The 21,262-nt window shown below is 43.0% G+C and overlaps 1 protein-coding gene across 1 annotated transcript in view; it reads right to left on the bottom strand.

The window, feature by feature from the left end:
* LOC129864088 (ectonucleoside triphosphate diphosphohydrolase 2-like) overlaps nucleotides 1–21,262 on the bottom strand; it is a 31,619-nt gene that overhangs the window by 9,890 nt on the left and 467 nt on the right. The gene's annotated exons all lie outside the window — the stretch shown is intronic.

Here is a 21,262-nt window from a genome sequence, read left to right as displayed (position 1 = left end):
TTCATGGTAAGATAGATGGAAAGTTGTAGAGGATGTGAAAGAGGATGAGGGAATTAATTAGGAGAAGTAAGAGGCCCTGTCTGGTCTGAGAACAACCCATGATTGCAAATCATGAAGGAACTGTTTAGAGTGTGTATGCTCCAATCCTGATTATGCTATGAATCATAAACATGGTAAATTGTGTGTAAATATTCAGTAGTAAGGCAACATTAACTTTCTAAGATACCGTCTTCTATTAAAACCCTTGGGTCAACATACTGCATGAGGCCACTTTGTAATGATGAAATTATTACAGCGGAACTTACTATGACCAAAATATGCTGAACAAAAATATAAATGCAACATGTGAAGTGTTGGTCCCATGTTTCATGAGCTGAAATAAAAAATCCCAGAAATGTACACACAAAAAGCTTTCTTATGTGCACAAATTTGTTTACATCCCTGTTAGTGAGCATTTCTCATTTGCCAAGATAATCCATCCACCTGACAGGTGAGGCAAATCAAGAAGCTGATTAAACGGCATGATCATTATACAGGTGCACCTTGTGCTGGGGACAACAAAAGGCCACTCTAAAATGTGCAGTTTTATCACGCAAAACAATGCCACAGATGTCTCAAGTTTTGAGGGAGTGTGCAATTGGCATGCTGACTGCAAGGAATGACCACCAGAGCTGTTGCCAGAAAATGTAATGTTAATTTCTTTACCACAAGCCGCCTCCAACATCATTTTAGAGAATTTGGCAGTACGTCCAACCGGTCTCACAACCGCAGACCACGTGTAACCACGCCGGCCCAGGACTTCTTCACCTGCGGGATCATCTGAGACCAGCCACACGGACAGCTGATGAAACTGAGGAATATTTCTGTCTGTAATAAAAAAACTCATTCTGATTGGCAGGTCCTGGATCCCAAGTGGGTGGACCCACCCATGGCTGCACTCCTGCCCAGTCATGTGAAATCCATAGATTAGGGCCTAATTGATTTATTTAAATTTACTGATTTTCCTTGTAACTCAGTAAATTTGTTGAAATTGCGTTTTGATTGCATTTGAGTTTATATGTTTGTTCAGTATAGTTATGCATCACGAAACAAATATCATAAACCAGTCAGATGCCAAACACAGTCAGGTAATTAAACAAGTTTCAACAGCAGTGTCAGAGAAAGAAAGAGAGCAATTAAAGTATGTAACTGTGGGTGTAGGACCCAAGAGCAAAGGTAAGGCAGGGGGAGGGGGGTGTTTGGGAATAGCCTACAGTAGGGGTTCCCAAACTTTTTATAATCGTGTACCCCTTCAAACATTCAACCTCCAGCTGCGTACCCCCTCTAGCACCAGGGTCAGCACACTCTCAAATGTTGTTTTTTTGCCATCATTGTAAGCCTGCCACACACACACACACACACACGATACGATACATTTATTAAACATAAGAATGAGTGTGAGTTTGTCACTTCCCACGAGCTGGGTTGTGACAAAGAGCTCTTTTAGGTCCAGGGCACAAATAATAATAATCAATTATTTTGCTCTTTATTTAGCCATCTTACATATAAAACCTTATTTGTTCATCAACAATTGTGAATAACTCACCACAGGTTAATGAGAAGGGTGTGCTTGAAAGGATGCACATAGACTCTCTCCAATACAACCCAACATTGCAGAGTTCAGTCTTAAATAATTTTCCACACACAGTCTGTGCCTGTATTTAGTTTTTATGCTACTGAGGGCTAAGAATCCACTCTCACATAGGTACGTGGTTGCAAAGGGCATCAGTATCTTAACAGTGCAATTTGCCAAGGCAGGATACTCTGAGCGCGGCCCTATCCAGAAATCTGGCAGCGGCTTCTGATTAAATTCAATTTTCACAGAACCGCTTGTTGCAATTTCAATGAGGCTCTCTTGTTCAGATATCGGTAAGTGGACTGGAGGCAGGGCATGAAAGGGATAACGAATCCAGTTGTTTGTGTCATCCGTTTCGGGAAAATACCTGCGTAATTGCGCACCCAGCTCACTCAGCTGCTTCGCTATATCACATTTGACATTTTCTATAAGCTTGAGTTTATTTGCACACCAAAGAATCATACAATGATGGAAAGACCTGTGTGTTGTCCTTGTTAATGCAGATAGAGAAGAGCTCCAACTTCTTAGTCATAGCCTCAATTTTGTCCCGCACATTGAACATAGTTGAGGAGAGTCCCTGTAATCCTAGATTCAGATCTTTCAGACAAGAAAAAACATCACCCAGATAGGCCAGTCGTGTGAGAAACTCGTCATCATGCAAGCGGACAGACAAGTGAAAATTATGGTCAGTAAATAAAAGTTTAAGCTCGTCTCTCTATTAAAAAAAAACTTGGCAATACTTTCCCCCTTGATAACCAGTGCACTTCTGTATGTTGTAAAAGCGTTACATGGTCACTGCCCATATCATTGCATAATGCAGAAAATACACAAGAGTTCAGGGGCCTTGCTTTAACAAAGTAAACCATTTTCACTGTCGTGTCCAAAACATCTTTCAAGCTGTCAGGCATTCCCTTGGCAGAAAGAACCTCTCTGTGGATGCTGCAGTGTACCCAAGTGGCGTCGGGAGCAACTGCTTGCACGCGCATTACCACTCCACTATGTCTCCCTGCCATGGCTTTTGTGCCATCGGTACAGATACCAACACATCTTGACCACCAAAGTCCATTTGATGTCACAAAGCTGTCCAGTACTTAAAAACTATCCTCTCCTGTTGTTCTGGTTTCCAGTGGTTTGCAGAAGAGAATGTCTTCCTTAATTGACCCCCCATAAACTTAACGGACAACTACCAGGAGCTGTGCCAGGCCTGCAATGTCTGTTGACTCATCCAGCTGTAACGCATAGAATTCACTGGCTTGTATGCGAAGCAGTAATTGTTTCAAAACATCTCCTGCCATGTCACTGATGCATCGTGAAACAGTGTTGTTTGATGAAGACGTTGTCTGTATAGTTTTCTGGGCCTTTTCCCCCAGCATTGTCCCAGCCATATCCGCAGCAGCAGGAAGAATTAAGTCCTCCACAATAGTATGGGGCTTGCCTGTCCTAGCCACTCGGTAGCTCACCATATAAGACGCTTCTAGACCCTTCTTATTAATGGTATCTGTTGCTTTTAAACATGTCTTACTACTCGAAAGTCGTCTTAATTCTCGCTCAAAAAACTCCTGTGGCTTATTTTTCAAATTGGCATGTTTCGTCTCTAAATGTCTGCGCAAGAGTGAAGGTTTCATCGACTTGTGAGATAGTACTTTTACACATTTAACACATTTAACACGTTGGCTCTGGAAAGGCACTACTCCCAATATAAGTGAACCCCAAATCAATGTAGTTCTCATCATATTTGCGCCTCTTCTATGGTCCAACGTCCCTGTCTGTTGTTCGGTGCTTTCCTGGGAAAAGGTGCAGTAGCTCTTCGGCTGCATCAGATTCACAACTGTCAGTGTTCATGCTAGCTGGGCTAGCAACAAATGTAGAATTACTGATGCTAGCATGGGATGTGCTCGTGGAAGCAGAACAACTTGTGCCGTCGACAGGTGCAGGTGTAGTACTGCTGGTAGTAGCATGTGTCTCTATGGACGCAGGCCTTACTTATTTTTAACCATTCATCCATTTTCGAGCAAACGGAATGAGCAGCAGCTACGTTTGGCTACATTTGGACCGTTAGTGGAATTCCTGCGAAAAAGTAACGGTTAATGTGATTAGATGTTAATTATTTGACTAGGCTACCTGTATTTGACATTGTGTTGTTATTTCGCTGAACACTAGATGGTTTCATTGAATGTTTTGGCAGTGAAACGAGGCTACTCAGGCGAGAAAAAAACATCACCCAAATATATAGCCCCATTGAAAGATCTAAATGGACTGTTTGAAAATGTGAATCACATTTTTATTTGGCATACCACCGACGGCATTGAGGGTACCCCCAGTTTGGGAATAGCTGGCCTACAGTATCGAAGACTGTATGTTTTACCTCATGGTAAATTTGCATGTGTTTGTATGTACAGGATTTACATGGTAATACACATATATACAGTCAGGTTCATAATTATTGACACCATTGATAAAGATGAGAAATAAATACTGTATAAAATAAAGAATACAATGCTGAACTAATAATTTTCTAATTGTATACTAATACAAATGTTCCGAAAATAGATTTTGTTTGACAAGTAATACTTTTTTAGTTTTTTTAAGATAGGGTCAAAATTATTGCCACCCGTATTTTCAATACTGAGCCTTTTTCTAAAATGGTTTATGAGATTTGAGAACACATTGGGAGATATCTTAGACCGTTCCTCCATACAGAATCTTTCCAGATCCTTAATATTTTTCACCTGGGCTTATGGACTGCCCTCTTCAATTCAAACCATAGGTTTACAATGGGGTTCAAGTCTGGAGACGAACATGGCCCTTGCAAAATGTTGATTTTGTTGTCAATTAACAATTTTTTTGTGGATTTTGATGTGTACTTGTGGTTATTGTCTTGCTGGAAGATCCACTTGTGGCCAAGTTTGGAGGACCTTAAACATTTATACTCTGCGTGTGCTTCATTCTACAGCTAGAGGACTCCTGATATCTCCAGGAGTGATAAGTATATATTTGTTTATATCTGTTGTGGTCCAGTACTGTCTTTCTACTAGCTCGGTCAATCTACTTTAAGTGTTGCCTGTCTTTCCAGTGGACTACTTGTGTGTGTGTGAACTGCTGACTGCTCATAATTTGCAGATAGTTGTTGATACATGAACCAGGATTAAGGGCCGGGGCAATTTGTGCCTTGTTTTGGTAATCAGTGGCTGTATTGGAGGGGGAGTGGTTTCACCTCTGCTAGGCAATACGCAATTAGTGTTAGTACTTCAGTCTCCCATGGTCAGCTCAGCGGCAGCTGAAAGTGGTGGTCGTGTCAGTGGCGCCGAATACAAAGACCGTTGTTCGAGGAAGGAAAGAGAGGAAGGCTCTACACCACTCTCTCACTTGAGTATCTTACCTAGTTATTTTCAGATCTCAATTTTGCTCTTTTTGTAGCTTTGGCAATATGTGTTTTCTCTATACTTGTTCCCTCCTAACTCTGTAGGCTTTACAGATGATCCCCAACCTTTGGCTGCAACTATGTGGAATTCCAGATCTCTGGCAGTGTTTGGAACTGCCGGTCAAGAATGCCTTGTTCATCTCAGACTATGCTGCCCTTCAGTTCCTGACACAGGTCTACTCGTTTCTCCTAAGTGGATATTTTTTATTTTGTCCCTCTCTAATCTGTCCATCTCCTCATTTGAATTCCATGCTGTCACTTGTCCACTAAAGCTTAACATAGTCATCTATCGCCCACCAGGTGCCCTTGGAGAGTTCCTCATTGTGCTTGACACCTTGATAAGCTCATTTCCTGACGATGGCTCACCACACTTCGTACTTGGCGACTTCAACCTCCCGACGACGGCATTCGATTCATTTCATTCCAACTCTTTCCCCTCCTTGCCTCTTTTGACCCTTTCCCAATCCCCTCCAACTGACAAGGCAGGCACTACGCTTGACCTCATCTTTACTAGAGGCTGCTTGCCCCCGAATATCACTGCAACCGACCTCCAGGTCTCTGATCACTACTTTTGTTTCCGTTTCTGTCTCCCTTTCCTCCAGCACTAACCACTCAGCCCCTACCTAGGTCACCCACCATCTCAATCTTCGCTCTCTCTCACACTACTCTCCTCTTCTATCCTATCATCTCGCCCTTCTGCTAAATCCTTCTCCTTCCCACCTCCTGACTCTGCCTCTTCTACTGGATAACCAGATTGGATTTAGAGTGCCTTTGGGAGGTATTCAGACCCCTTGACATTTTCCACATTTTGTTACATTACAGCCTTACTCTAAAATGGATTATATATAATTTTTTAAATCCTCAGCAATCTACACACAATACCCCATAATGACAAAGCGATAATGAGTTTTTGGAAATCTTATTTTCATAAGTATTCAGACCCTTTGCTATGAGACTTGAAATTGAGCTCTGGTGTTTCCTGTTTCTACAACTTGATTGGAGTACACCGGTGGTAAAATCAATTGATTGGCCATGATTTGGAAAGGCACACACCGGTCTATATAAAGGTCCCACAGTTGACAGTGCCTGTCAGAGCAAAAACCAAGCCATGAGGTCGAAGGAATTGTCCGTAGAGCTCAGAGACTGGATTGTGTCGAGGCACAGATCTGGGGAAGGGTACCAAAACATTTCTGCAGCATTGAAGGTCCCCAAGAACACATTGGCCTCCATTCTTAAATGGAAGAAGTTTGGAACCACCAATACTTTTCCTAGAGCTGGCCGCTCGGCCAAACTGAGCAATCGGGGGAGAAGGGCCTTGGACAGGGAGGTTACCAAGAACCCGATGGTCACTCGGACAGAGCTCTAGAGTTCCTCTGCGGAGATGGGAGAACCTTCCAGAAGGACAACCATCTCTGCAGCACTCCACCAATTAGGCCTTTATGGTAGAAGCCACTTCTCTGTAAAAGGCATGACAACCCACTTGGAGTTTGCCAAAAGGCACTCTCGCACCATGAGAAACAAGATTCTCTGGTGTGATGAAACCAAGACTGAACTATTTGACCTGAATGCCAAGCTTCAAGTCTGGGGGAAACCTGGCCCCATCCCTACGGTGAAGCATGGTGGTGGCAGCATCCTGCTGTGGGGATGTTTTTCAATGGCAGGAACTGGGAGACTAGTCGGGATCGAGGGAAAGATGAACGGGAGAGATCATTGATGAAAACCTGCTCCAGAGCGCTCACGACCTCAGACTGGGGCGAAGGTTCACCTTCCAGCAGGACAACAACCCTAAGCACACAGCCAAGACAAACGCAGGAGTGGCTTTGGGACAAGTATGTCCGGGTTTTTGAGCGTCCATACTTCAACCAGTGCCAACGTGTCCATAATATGAGCGCCAGAGGGTGAAAAGTAGCAGTATGACTGCCTTTACGGTCTATTGATGTACTTAATACTGTGTGCACCTTTCTGATTCAGAGGGATTGGGTTAAATGCGGAAGACACATGAGAACTGAATGCATGAATGAATGCATTCAGTTGTGCAACTGACTAGGTATCCCCTTTCCTAGTTCCCTACCATTGTAATATAGTTATGAGTCAAATTAGAGTATTGTAAATACACAACGGCCAAAAGTATGTGGATACCTGCTCGTCAAACATCTCATTCCAAAATCATGGGCATGTAGAGTTGCTTTGTGCATGGGGGCATTGTCATGCTGAAACAGGAAAGGACCTTCCCAAACTGTTGCCACAAAGTTGGAAGCACAGAATCGTCTAGAATGTCATTGTATGCTGTAGCGTTAAGATTGCCCTTCACTGGAACTAAGGGGCCTAGCCCGAACCATGAAAAACAGCCCCAGACCATTATTCCTTCTCCACCAAACTTAACAGTTGGCATTGGGGCAGGTAGCGTTGTCCTGGCATCCGCCAAACCCAGATTTGTCCGACGGACTGCCAGATAGTGAAGTGTGATTCAACACTCCAGAGACCAATGGCGGTGAGTTTACACCACTCCAGCCAACGCTTGGCATTGCGCATGGTGATCTTAGGCTTGTGTGTAGCTGCTCGGCCATGGAAACCCATTTTATGAAGCTCCCGACTAACCGTTCTTGTGCTGACATTGCTTCCAGAGGCAGTTTGGAACTCGGTAGTGAGTGTTGCAACCGACAGACAATTTTTACACTCTACGCGCTTCAGCACTCGGCGGTCCTGTTCTGTGAGTTTGTGAGGCCTACCACTTCATGGCTGAGCCGTTGTTGCTCCCAGACCATGGCACAATAACAGCACTTACAGTTGACCGGGGAAGCTCTAGCAGGCTAGAGATTTGAAGTACTGACATGTTGGAAAGGTGGCATCCTATGACAGTGCCACTTTGAAAGTCACTGAGCTCTTCAGTAAGTCCATTCTACTGCCAATGTTTGTCATGGAGATTGCGTAGCCATGTGTTCGATTTTAAACACCTGTCAGCAACAGGTTTGGCTGAAATAGCCTAATCCACTCATTTGAAGGGGTGTCCACATACTTGTGTATATGTGTATATATATATATATATATTGGATTTTCAAAGAAGTTTGGATCGTCATTTTTCGGGTCCTTATAGATTTGAGACATAACTGTTAATCATCAAGTAGTATATTCAAGGCAATCCATCTTCCTTCCCAATCTATTTTAACATATTGTACCTCAAGATCCAAATTGTTTTTGAGTAGGATCATAACACCTTTTGAATTTCTTTACCCACCGACTGCAATAGATTTTACCATCCCATAATTTTCCCAGGGCACTTCATTAAAGATATAGAATGAATTTCCTGAAGACAAAATACGTAATCCTTGTCCCTTAGCCATGTAAATATTGTTTTTCTTATCAGCCTTAACAGTGGAATTATAGCTAGCTATACTTAATACACTGATTACCATGATGGGTTACATTTTAAGATACTCATCGCTGTCCTTACCACCATTTTGAGATACTTCTCCATACTAACTCTAAGTAGACCTCCAGTTGTCTTCCAATACCCCTCCCACAAAAACAAAACAAAAACACATAATATTGAGATGGGTCTTCATATATTTTCTCATTTTGACTCCATACATTATGTAAGGTGTTGATACACTACATAAACAGCTACAATGAAAGTAGTATCGATCAACCCTTAAGCTTCTAAGTGGGCATGTATTCACAAAACATAAAAAATACATACAAATCCCTCATGTTCCTCTATCACCTCCACCCCTTTCCCCTTTGATGCTTCCCACATGAATCTGTCCTGTACTGATGCACCAGTGAGAGAGTGACCTTATTGGTGCCTCTGTAGTGGTCATTCCCTTTAATGCAGGTTATTGGTCAGTGACTGTCTCTATGCAATAAAAAATAAATAATAATATATATAGTCTTGGCCAGACTTAATTGTGCTCTAGTCAACCACAAATGTAATATTTTAAATAAGGTGTGTATAAAAAAAACAAGATAACTTATATAATAACACGATTCATGATTCCATTGGTAAGTCCAATATACACAGTGGCCAATTTATTAGGTACACCCATCTAGTACTGGGTTGGATCCCACTTTGCCTCCAGAACAGTATGAATTCTCTGGGGCCTGGAAATGTTGCTCAATTGGTATCAAGGGACCTAACGTGTGCCAGGAAAACATTCCCTACACCATTACACCACCGCCACCAGCCTGTACCGTTGACACCAGGCAGGATGGGGCCATGGACACATGCAGCTTACGCCAAATCCTGATTCTGCCAGTGGCATGATGCAAAGGAACCGGGATTTGTAGGACCAGCAATGTTTTTCCACTCCTCAATTGTCCAGTGTTGGTGATCGGTTGCCCACTGGAGCCTCTTGTTTTTAGCTGATAGAAGTGGAACCCAGTGTGGTCATCTGCTGCAATAGCCCGTCCGTGACATGGACGAGTTCCGAGATGCCGTGCTGCACACCACTGTTGTACTTGCTTGTTTATTTGCCTGTTTGTGGCCCGCCTGTTAGTTTGCACGATTGTCATTCTCCTTCGAACCTCTCATCAACAAGCTGTTTTTACCCACAGGACTGCTGCTGACTGGATGTGTGTGAAAATCCCAGGAGGCCGGCCGCTTCTGAGATACTGGAACTGACGTGCCTGGCACCGACGATTATACCACGCTCAGTCGCTTAGGTCACTTGTTTTGCCCATTCTAACGTCCTTTCGAAACAGTAACGGAATGCTTCAATGCCTGTCTGCCTGCTTTATATAGCAGGCTTTGGCCAAGTGACTACAGTTGAAGTCGGAAGATACATACACCTTAGCCAAATACATTCAAACTCAGTTTTTCACAAATCCTGACATTTAATCCTAGTAAATATTCTAGGATCACCACTTTATTTTAAGAATGTGAAATGTCAGATGTCAGTAGAGAGAATGATTTCTTTCATCACATTCCCAGTGGATCAGAAGTTTACATATACTCAATTAGTATTGGGTAGCATTAAATTGTTTAACTTGGGTCAAACGTTTCGGGTAGCCTCCCACAATAAATTGGGTGAATTTTGGCCCATTCCTCCTGACAGAGCTGGTGTAACTGAGTCAGGTTTGTAGGCCTCCTTGCTCGCACACGCTTTTTCAGTTCTGCCCACAAATTGTCTATAGGATTGAGGTCAGGGCTTTGTGATGGCCACTCCAATACCTTGACTTTGTTTTCCAAAGTTGTGGCAAAATGGCTTAAGGACGACCCATTTGCGACCAAACTTGAACTTCCTTACTGATGTCTTGAGATGTTGCTTCAATATATCCACATAATTTTCCTTCCTCATGAAGCCATCTATTTTGTGTAGTGCAAATGTCCCTCCTGCAGCAAAGCACCCCCATAACATGATGCTGCCACCCCTGTGCTTCACTGTTAGGATGGTGTTCTTCAGCTTGCAAGCCTCCCTTTTTCCTCTAAACAAAACGATGGTCATTATGGCCAAACAGTTCTTTTTTTGTTTCATCAGACCAGAGGACATTTCTCCAAAAAGTACAACCGTTGTCCCCATGTGCAGTTGCAAACTGTAGTCTGGCTTTTTTATGATGGTTTTGGAGCAGTGGCTTCTTCCTTGCTGAGCGGCCTTTCATGTTATGTCGAAATAGGACTCGTTTTACTGTGAATATAGACACTTTTGTACCTGTTTCCTCCAGCATCTTCACAAGGTCCTTTGCTGTTGTTCTGGGATTGATTTGCACTTTTCGCACCAAAGTACGTTCATCTCTAGGAGACAGAACGGGTCTCCTTCCTGAGCGGTATGATGGCTGCGTGATCCCATGGTGTTTATACTTGCGTACTATTGTATGTACCAATGAACATGGTACCTTCAGGCGTTTGGAAATTGCTCCCAAGGATGAACCAGACTTGTGGAGGTCTACAAAAGGACGAAATTAGATATTATTTCTTCAAATTCCTTTATTATTATAATTGTTTTTTGTTGTTGTTTTTTGAGTGTTTGAAGTAAATATAGTAAATATTATTAATGAGACCTGTCTAGGTCTGCTTCTGCCTTCTGAGACACTTCAAATCAAAGTGTATGTGTAACGGATGTGAAATAGCTAGTTAGTTAGCGGGTACGCGCTAGTAGCATTTCAATCAGTTACGTCACTTGCTCTGAGACTTAAGTAGTGTTGCCCCTTGCTCTGCAAGGGCCGCGGCTTTTGTGGAGCGATGGGTAACGACCGTGCTTCGTGGGCAACCGTTGTTGATGTGTGCAGAGGGTCCCTGGTTCGCGCCGGTGTCGGGGCGAGGGGACGTACTAAAGTTATACTGTTACATATGTGTCACATTCGCCGAATACAACAGGTGTAGTAGACCTTACAGTGAAATGCTTACTTACAAGCCCTTAACCAACAATGCAGTTAAGGAAAATAACTGTTAAGTAAAAAAAATAGATAAGTAAAGTACCAAAGACGAAAATCTACATTGATAATTTGTCCTGGCCAGTGTCATAGATCTACCTCTTGTTTGTTTTAAAGCCAAAGTAAAGGAATAGGTTATCCCTCTCAGGGTCAATAACAAAGGAAAAACAACAAAAACCATTGCCATCACCGTGTTAATGGAAAATAAAATGAATTTGATTATTTAGGAATTAGGCATCTATATAGTATATTAAAGAGATTTGTTCAACTCTCCATATAATTCTCAAATAAAATAAATGCAAACAGATGCAGGCCTACAACCACTGAAGTAGCCTACAGTTCTATTATATTGCACACAACCACCGGGGGGACAAAACGGGCAGCTCACTAAGAGCGGGGTGGTATAATGACTTGTAACATCAATGCAATATAGGCACCAGTAGAGCCAAAGCGAGTGCGTCCATTTATCAGCTACATGTTCAGTTGACCTAGCTAAATTTCTTGTACACTCCACCTTGGGATTCAGTGAATTCATGTTTCATGCATCTTTCTTTCGACACCAAACCTACCACTGGTGTGCGTGGGCAAAGAGCTCTATCTTCATGTCATCTAACAAATGTAAATGCTTGGAGATTGCTAAACAGCATTGGCACTTGGATTAGAATCAGATGACATGAAAATAGCTATTCTTTACATACAATATAGCTCAGTATTTGTATTATTTATTTTATAAAGTCTTTTTCCTCATCTTTATCAAGGGTGCCAATCATTTTTGACCTGATTGTATGTCTCTCAGAGCATTCATGCATGCATATGTGAACCTGCAAACAGGAAACGTGATACTAACATACATCATAAGTAAGTAGCCTTAGACAAGACTTGGCTTGTGCAAGCCTGAACAGCTCATAGGAGCAGGAGCCTATTTACTGTTTTTGTAGCATGAGAATGCTTGATTACCATTACTCCCAATCTACAGTGCATTTGGAAAGTATTCAGACCTCTTGACTTTTTCCACATTGTTACATTAAAGCCTTATTCTAAAATTGATTCAATAGTTTTTTCCCCCCTCAATCTACACACAATACCCAATGATGACAAAGCAACAACAGGTTTTTATACATTTACCACCCCACCCCCCAAAAAAATATGTAATATACATAGGTATTCTGACCCTTAACTCAGTACTTTGTTGAAGCACCTTTGGCAGCGATTACAGCCTCGAGTCTTCTTCGGAATGACGCTACAAGCTTGGCACACTTGTATTTGGGGAGTTTCTCCCATTCTTCTCAAGCTCTGTCAGGTTGGACAGGGAGCGCCGCTGCACAGCTATTTTCAGGTCTTTCCAGAGATGTTGGATCAGGTTCAAGTCCGGGCTCTGGCTGGGCCACTCAAGGACATTCATAGACTTGTCTCGGCTTAGTGAACCTTCGCCCCAGTCTGAGGTCCTGAGCACTCTGGAGCAGGTTTTCATAAAGGATCTCTGTACTTTGCTCCGTTCATCTTTCCCTGGTTCTGGACTAGTCTATCTAGTCCCTGCCACTGAAAATCATCCCCACAGCATTATGCTGCCACCACCATGCTTCACCGTAGGGATGATTCCAGGTTTCCTCCAGACGTGAGGATTGGCATTCAGGCCAAAGAGTTCAATCTTGGTTTTATCTGACCAGAGAATCTTGTTTCTCATGTTCTGAGAGTCCTTTAGGTGCCTTTTGGCATACTCCAAGCGGGCTGTCATGTGCCTTTTACTGAGTGGCTTCCATCTGGCCACTCTACCATAAAAGGCCTTATTGGTGGTGTGCTGCAGAGATGGTTGTCCTTCTGGCAGGTTCTCCCATCTCCACAGAGGAACTTTTTAGCTTTGTCAGAGTGATCATCGGGTTCTTGGTCACCTCCCTGATGAAGGGCCTTCTCCCCCGTTTGCTCAGTTTGGTCAGGCGGAGAGTTCTAGGTAGAGTAACTTCTTCCACTTAAGAATGATGGTGGCCACCGTGTTCTTGGGGATCTTCAGTGCTGCAGAAATGTTTTGATACCCTTCCCCAGATCTGTGCCTCGACACAATCCTGTCTTGGAGCTCTATAGACAATTCCTCTGACATACACTGTCAACTGTTGGACCTTCTATAGACAGGTGTGGCTTCCCAAATCATGTCCAATCAACTTACCACAGGTGGACTCCAATCAAGTTGTAGAAACATCTCAAGGATGACCAATGGAAACAGGATGCACCTGAGCTCAATTACGAGTCTCATAGCAAAGGATCTGAATATGTATGTAAAAAAGTTATTTATTTTTGTGCAAAAATTTCTAAACCTGTTATCACTTTGTCATTATCGGGTATTGTGTGCAGATTGATGAAAAACATGTATTTAATACATTTTAGAACAAGGCTGTAACGTAACAATGTGGAAAAGGGGAAGGGGTCTGAATACTTTCCGAATGCACTGAATCTCTAATTCTGAGAGCCAAGCAGAGACGCATTGGGTCCCATTTTTACAATATTTGGTACGACTCGGCAGGGGATCTAACTCCCAACCTTCAAACCACAAGGTCACTGAGTTGGTTTGCATACTGTGGATAGCTGAAATTATTATTAACTCAAGTGCTGTCTCTGTACATTTATCTGGCACTAAATGGAATAGAAACAGCTGATTGGCATGGCCTGCATGTTCCACCCCATGTTCCACCCCCCAAAACTCTTCAGTTGAAAACGAGCTCAACAAGCTCACATGTTTGATGGGGCGGGGGTGGAACAGGATGAGACCTTCAAACTTTTTCGAGACAAACTGACATAGCTGGTGAAATGGTTAACAGGAAGCTGTGGTCGATGGCTTCGGTATTGGGGGGGGGGGGGGGGGGGGATGAGAGCGAGCCGATAGGAGCTACACACAGAAAACCAATAGTAGTCTCTAGCTGTGATATGAGGTTTTCCGATTTTTAAACAAAGATTTCTCAAAATGACACAAACTCACCCAATGAGAGGCAAGAGGCAGAGAAGGAAGAGTCTTCCAAAAACAGAGAAACATGGGTATGCAACTAAATGAACATAATGGATATGCCCCATTGACAAAAATGCAGCAGTAGTCATTCTTAGGGTTCTACGGTGTGATCAGACAGAACATCTGCAGACCAGTCCTCCACAAAGAGCTGCTTTCCTGTTTTTCCATTGACAACACAATATAGGGTATTCGTACAACTTGAAGGGTATTCATAAGATTTATATGAGGACCAGTAAAGGTTTGATTCATATTCTTTATATACACAGACGGTCAATAACCCATGCAAGAAGTAGTAGTTATCTGTTATGGTTCAAGGCATTCAACTACTCTTCTCTCTGAGGTTTTTAAATTCACCCAAACATACACAGGTTTGAGCCATTGGCAACGTCTGTTCGAGCAAACAGAGGCTCCTTTCAGCATTGCACAAAGAGCCAGGCATGCATTAGGGTATGTGACTGTTAAACTGCAAACACTTCACTATACCTGACCACACAAACCACGTTGCCCACATTGTGTTGTTAGTTTACATGCCATCCGTGTAAAGAGCATTTTGAAGAAGTCCAGGCGACTGCTCGATGAGCATTGAATAGAACACAGAGAGAGGTGAAAAAGCAGACACCAGACACCACCAATAGGATATTTCAGATGAAGGTAATGTAGTTCCAAGGACCCTGGCTGCAATGTAATGCATGTCAGTGAAGCATCGTTTCTGTGGAGGTCAAGGCTTCACTTGTGAAAACAGAAGGCATGTAGATGCACACACTACATTAGAGGTCGACCGATTACGATTTTCCAACGCCGATACCGATTATTGGAGGACCAAAAAAAGCTGATACCGATTAATCAGACGATTTTTATATATATTTGTAATAATGACAATTACAACAATACTGAATGAACACTTTTTTAAAATTTTTTAATTTATTATTTTAGCCCCTTTTCTCCCTAATTTTCGTGGTATCCAATCGCTAGTAATTACTATCTTGTCTCATCGCTACAACTCCCGTACGGGCTCGGGAGAGACGAAGGTCGAAAGCCATGCGTCCTCCGAGGCACAACCCAACCAAGCCGCACTGGTTCTTTAACGCAGCGCGCCTCCAACCCGGAAGCCAGCCGCACCAATGTGTCGGAGGAAACACCGTGCACCTGGCCCCCTTGGCTAGCGCGCACTGCGCCCAGCTCGCCACAGGAGTCGCTGGAGCGCGATGAGACAAGGAAATCCCTACCGGCCAAACCCTCCCTAACCCGGACGACGCTAGCCCAATTGTGCGTCGCCCCACGGACCTCCCGGTCGCGGCCGGCTGCGACAGAGCCTGGGGGCGAACCCAGAGACTCTGGTGGCCCAGTTAGCACTGCGATGCAGTGCCCTAGACCACTGCCACACCCGGGAGGCCTATGAACACTTATTTTAACTTAACATAATACATAAATGAAAATCTATCTAGTCTCAAATAAATAATGAAACATGTTCAGTTTGGTTTAAATAATGCAAAAACACAATGTTGGAGAATAAAGTAAAAGTGCAATATGTGCCATGTAAAAAAGCTAAATGTTTAAGTTCCTTGGTCAGAACATGAGAACATATGAAAGCTGGTGGTTCCTTTTAACATGAGTCTTCAATATTCCCAGTTAAGAAGTTTTAGGTTGTAGTTATTATAGGAATTATTGGACTATTTCTCTCTAAACCATTTGTATTTCATATACCTTTGACTATTGGATGTTCTTATAGGCCCTATAGTATTGCCAGCCTAATCTCGGGAGTAGATAGCATTGCTAAGAGCTGCTGTTTGAATGAATGCTTACGAGCCTGCGGCTGCCTACCACCGCTCAGTCAGACTGCTCTATAATATATCAAATCATAGACTTAATTATAATAAAACAGACAGAAATACGAGCCTTAGGTCATTAATATGGTCAAATCCGGAAACTATCATTTAAAAAACGTTTATTTTTTCTGTGAAATACAGAACCGTTCTGTATTTTATCAAACGGGTGGCATCCATAAGTCTAAATATTGCTAACAACCTTCAATGTTATGTCAGAATTATGTACAATTCTGGCAAATTCGGTTCTCAATGAGCCAGGAGGCCCAAACTGCTGCATATACCCTTACTCTGCTTGCACAGAACGCAAGAGAAGTGACACAATTTCCCTAGTTAATATTGTCTGTTAACATTAATTTATTTTAACTAAATATGCAGGTTTAAAAAACATGTGTATTGATTTTAAGAAAGGCATTGATGTTTATGGTTTGGTACACATTGGTGCAACGACAGTGCTTTTGTCCCGAATGCGCTTGGTAAATCATCACCCGTTTGGCGAAGTAGGCTGTGATTAGATGATAAATTAACAGGCACCGCATTGATTATTTGCAACACAGGACAAGCTATTTAAACTGGTAATATCATCAACCATGTGTAGTGATTATGTTAAGATTGATTGTTTTTTTTATAAGATAAGTTTAATGCTAGCTAGCAACTTACCGTGGCTCCTTGCTGCACTCGTGTAACAGGTGGTCTGGCTGCCACGCAGTCTCCTTGTGGAGTGCAATGTCATCGGCCATAATCGGCATCAACAAAGCTGATTATCGATTGTTATGAAAACTTGAAATCGGCCCTAATTAATCGGCCATGCCGATTAATCAGTCGACCTCTACACTACATGTTAATGTATGTCAATTTTTGTCTTTTCTGTAATGTCTTCTTCGTTATACGTCGGACCCCAGTAAGTAACATAAGGTGAAAGATACATTGTCTCAGCAGATTGCTTTAGACACCACAAAGTAGTGTCACTTAGGTTGTTAGCAACTCACACCCATTGTACACTTCTCAGGGTGAATATTATATGATGACAACGTGACCCAGACACATTAATGGCCAAATAGGTTTTGGTACTTTTCAGTGACTGTATTATTGGATAGGAGCTCAGCGAGGTTGGCTATCAACCTTATTCAAACGTATGGAAGAAAGCATTTTAAGCCTATAAACTCTCTGGTACAAGTGGGAACGCTAGCGTCCCACCTCGACAACAGCCAGTGAAATTGCAGGGCGCCAAATACAAAACAGAAATCCCATAATTAAAATTCCTCAAACATACAAGTATTATACACCATTTTAAATATAAACTTCTTGTAAATCCAACCACAGTGTCCGATTTAAAAAAGGCTTTACTGCGGAAGCACACCATGCGATTATGTTAGGTCAGCGCCTAGTCACAGAAAACCATACAGCCATTTTCCAGGGTGTGTGTCTTTGTGTCAATAACAGCTGGTGCGCGATGTCTTATATTAAAGAAGTCTCGAGGTATTGCTCGCCTGAGGTACAGTACCTTATGATAAGCTGTAGACCACACAATCTACCAATAGAGTTCTCAGCTATATTATTAGTAGGCATCTATTTACCTCCACAGACCGATGCTGGCACTAAGAGCGCACTCAACCAACTCTAAAAAGGCCATAAGCAAACAAGAAAATGCTCACCCAGAAGCAGTGCTCCTATTGGCCGGGGACTTTAATGCAAGCAAACTTAAATCAGTTTTACCAAATTTTTACCAGTATGTCACATGTGCAACCAGAGGAGAAAAAAAAGACTATAGACCACCTTTACTCCACACACAGAGATGCATACAAAGCTCTCCCCCACCCACCATTTGGCAAATTCGATAATAATTCTATCCTCCTGATTCCTGCTTACAAGCAAAAACTAAAGCAAGAAGCACCAGTGACTCGCTCAATACGGAAGTGGTCAGATGGCGCTACACTACAGGACTGTTTTGCTAGCACAGACTGGAATGTGTTCCGGGATTCATCCAATGGCATTGAGGAGTATACCACCTCAGTCATCGTCTAAATCAATAAGTGCATCAATGACGTCATCCCCACAGTGACCGTACACATAAATCCAAACCAGAAGCCATGGATTACAGGCAACATCCGCATCAAGCTAAAGGCTACAGCTGCCACTTTCAAGGTGCGGGACACTAATCTGGACGCCTAAAAGAAATCCCGCTATGCCCTTAGACGAACCATCAAATAAGCAAAGCGTCAATACAGGATAAAGATTGAATCCTACTACACGGGCTCCGACGCTTGTCGGATGTGGCAGGGCTAGAAAACTATTACGGACTACAAAGGGAAACCCAGATGCGAGCTGCCCAGTGACGCGAGCCTACCAGACGAGCTAAATGCCTTTTATGCTCGCTTCGAGGCAAGCAACAATGAAGCATGCACGAGAGCACCATCTGTTCTGGATGATTGTGTGATAACGCTCTCAGTAGCCGATGTAAGCAAGACCTTTAAACAGATCAACATTCACAAAGCCGCGGGGCCAGATGGATTACCAGGACGTGTACTCCAAGCATGCTGCAGACCAACTGGCAGGTGTCTTCACTGTCATTTTCAACCTCTCCCTGACTGTAATACCTACATATTTCAAGCAGACCACCATAGTCCCTGTGCCCAAGGAAGCAAAGGTAACCTGCCTAAATGATTATCGCCCTGTAGTACTCACGTCGGTAGCCATGAAGTGCTTTGAAAGGCTTGTCATAGCTCACATCAACAGCATCCTCCCAGATACCCTAGACCCACTCCAATTCGCGTATCGCCCCAACAGATCCACGGATGACGCAATCTCAATCGCACTCCACACTGCCCTTTCCCACCTGGACAAAAGGAACACCTTTTTTTATGTGAGAATGCTGTTCATTGACTACAGCTCAGCATCCATCACCATAGTGCCCACAAAGCTCATCACTAAGCTAAGGACCCTGGGACTAAACACCTCCCTCTGCAACTGGATCCTGGACTTCCTGACGGGCCGCCGCCAGGTGGTAAGGGTAGGCAACAACACGTCTGCCATGCTGATCCTCAACACTGGGGCCCCTCAGGGATGTACACTTAGTCCCCTCCTGTACTCCCTGTTCAACCACGACTGCATGGTCAAACACGACTCCAACACCATCATTAAGTTTGCTGACGACACAACAGTGGTAGGTAGGCCTGTTCACCGACAACGATGAGACAGCCTATAGGGAGGAGGTCAGAGAACTGGCAGTGTGGTGCCAGGACAACAACCTCTCCCTCAATGTGAGCAAGACAAAGGAGCTGATCGAGGACTACAGGAAAAGGTTGGCCGAACAGGCCCTAATTAACATCAACAGGGCTGTAGTGGAGCGGGTCGAGAGTTAAGTTCCTTGGTGTCCACATCACCAACAATCCATCATGGTCCAAACACACCAAGACAGTCGTGAAGAGGGCACGACAAAAATCTTTTCCCCCTCAGGAGACTGAAAAGATTTGGCATGGGTCCCCAGATCCTCAAAAAGTTCTACAGCTGCACCATCAAGAGCATCCTAACCGGTTGCATCACCGCCAGGTATGGCAACTGCTCGGATTCTGACCGTAAGGCGCTACAAAAGTTAGTGCATACGGTCCAGTACATCACTGGAGCCAAGCTTCCTGCAATCCAGGACCTATATAAATAGGTGGTGTCAGAGGAAAGCCCATAAAAATGTCAGAGACTCTAGTCACCCAAATCATAGACAGTTTTCTCTGCTACTGCACGGCAAGAGGTACCGGAGTGCCAAGTCTAGAACCAAAAGGCTCCTTAACAGCTTCTACCCCCAATTCATAAGACTGCTGAACAATTAATCAAATGGCCACCGGACTATGACATTGACCCCCTCCCCTCCATTTCTTTTGTACACTGCTGCTACTCGCTGTTTATCTATGCAGTCACTTCACCCCTACCTACATGTACAAATTACCTCTAACCTGTACCCCCGCACACTGACTCGGTACCGGTACCCCCTGTATATAGCCTAGTTATTGTTATGTTATTGGGTTACTTTTCATAATTTTTTACTTTAGTTTATTTGGTAAACATTTTCTTACATCTTCTTAAACTGCACTGTTGGTTAAGGGCTTGTAGGTAAGCATTTCACGGTAAGGTCTAAACTTGTTGTATTCGGCACATGTGACAAATAAAGTTTGATTTGATATAGACTTAACATAGTAAACATTCATATTAGTATGATGTGTTACGTTTGGTATGGTTACATAAGACAGAAGGTTACTTAAGGCAAAAAACGAAAGGAGGGTCATTGATCAGGGTGGATGGGTGGGTGTATAATATGAACGTCTAGCAACCAAATGTTTGCGTGTTTGAATCTCATCATGGACACTAGCATTTTAGCAACTTTTCAACTACTTATCATGTTAGCTAACCCTAAGCCATAGCCAGCTAACGTTAGCCACCTGGCTAACATTAGCCACAAAAACTGCAATTCGTAACATATTGTACATTTAACAATTCATAACATATCATACAAATTGTAATTTGTAACATTATATGAAATGGATGATGGACATCCAAAAATGTATACATACCATATGAAACGTGACATACATACTAAAAGGAGTATCTTGGGTTTACATAGAGAATAATATCAAATGCTCTGGGACCAGGTTGCAGAGGTGGATAGACGGACTGAATTGTTGAATGCTTGTTGACAATTTTCTTATCTTCAGTGTTGTGGTCAGTAGACATAAATTACCTTGTCAAATATGCAGTTTATATTCTGCATGCAGATAGACACATCACTCAACTCCATTCACAGCCTACACTGTCCCTTACAAAATATATAGCACTTTTGAAACTGAAGTAAAACTGCAGTAACTGCAGTCCACTGTAGTATTTTGGACACAGTGTACAGCAGCACTGCAAAATGTGTTGTAAAAAAAGTTGTATTTTAGAAGCAGTATTTGCAGCATAGTGCAGTTATACTGCATTTTACTACAGTTAAACTGAACTCTGACTGCAATATTTTTCGTAAGGGGTTGGTGAGGCTAATTGTGTTCATCTTACAT

This window comes from Salvelinus fontinalis, chromosome 10 (assembly GCF_029448725.1).
Source record: "Salvelinus fontinalis isolate EN_2023a chromosome 10, ASM2944872v1, whole genome shotgun sequence".
In the NCBI taxonomy this organism is placed as follows: Eukaryota; Metazoa; Chordata; class Actinopteri; order Salmoniformes; family Salmonidae; genus Salvelinus; species Salvelinus fontinalis.
Note: the sequence above shows the minus strand (reverse complement) of the source record. Positions and strands in the feature narration are given on the sequence as shown.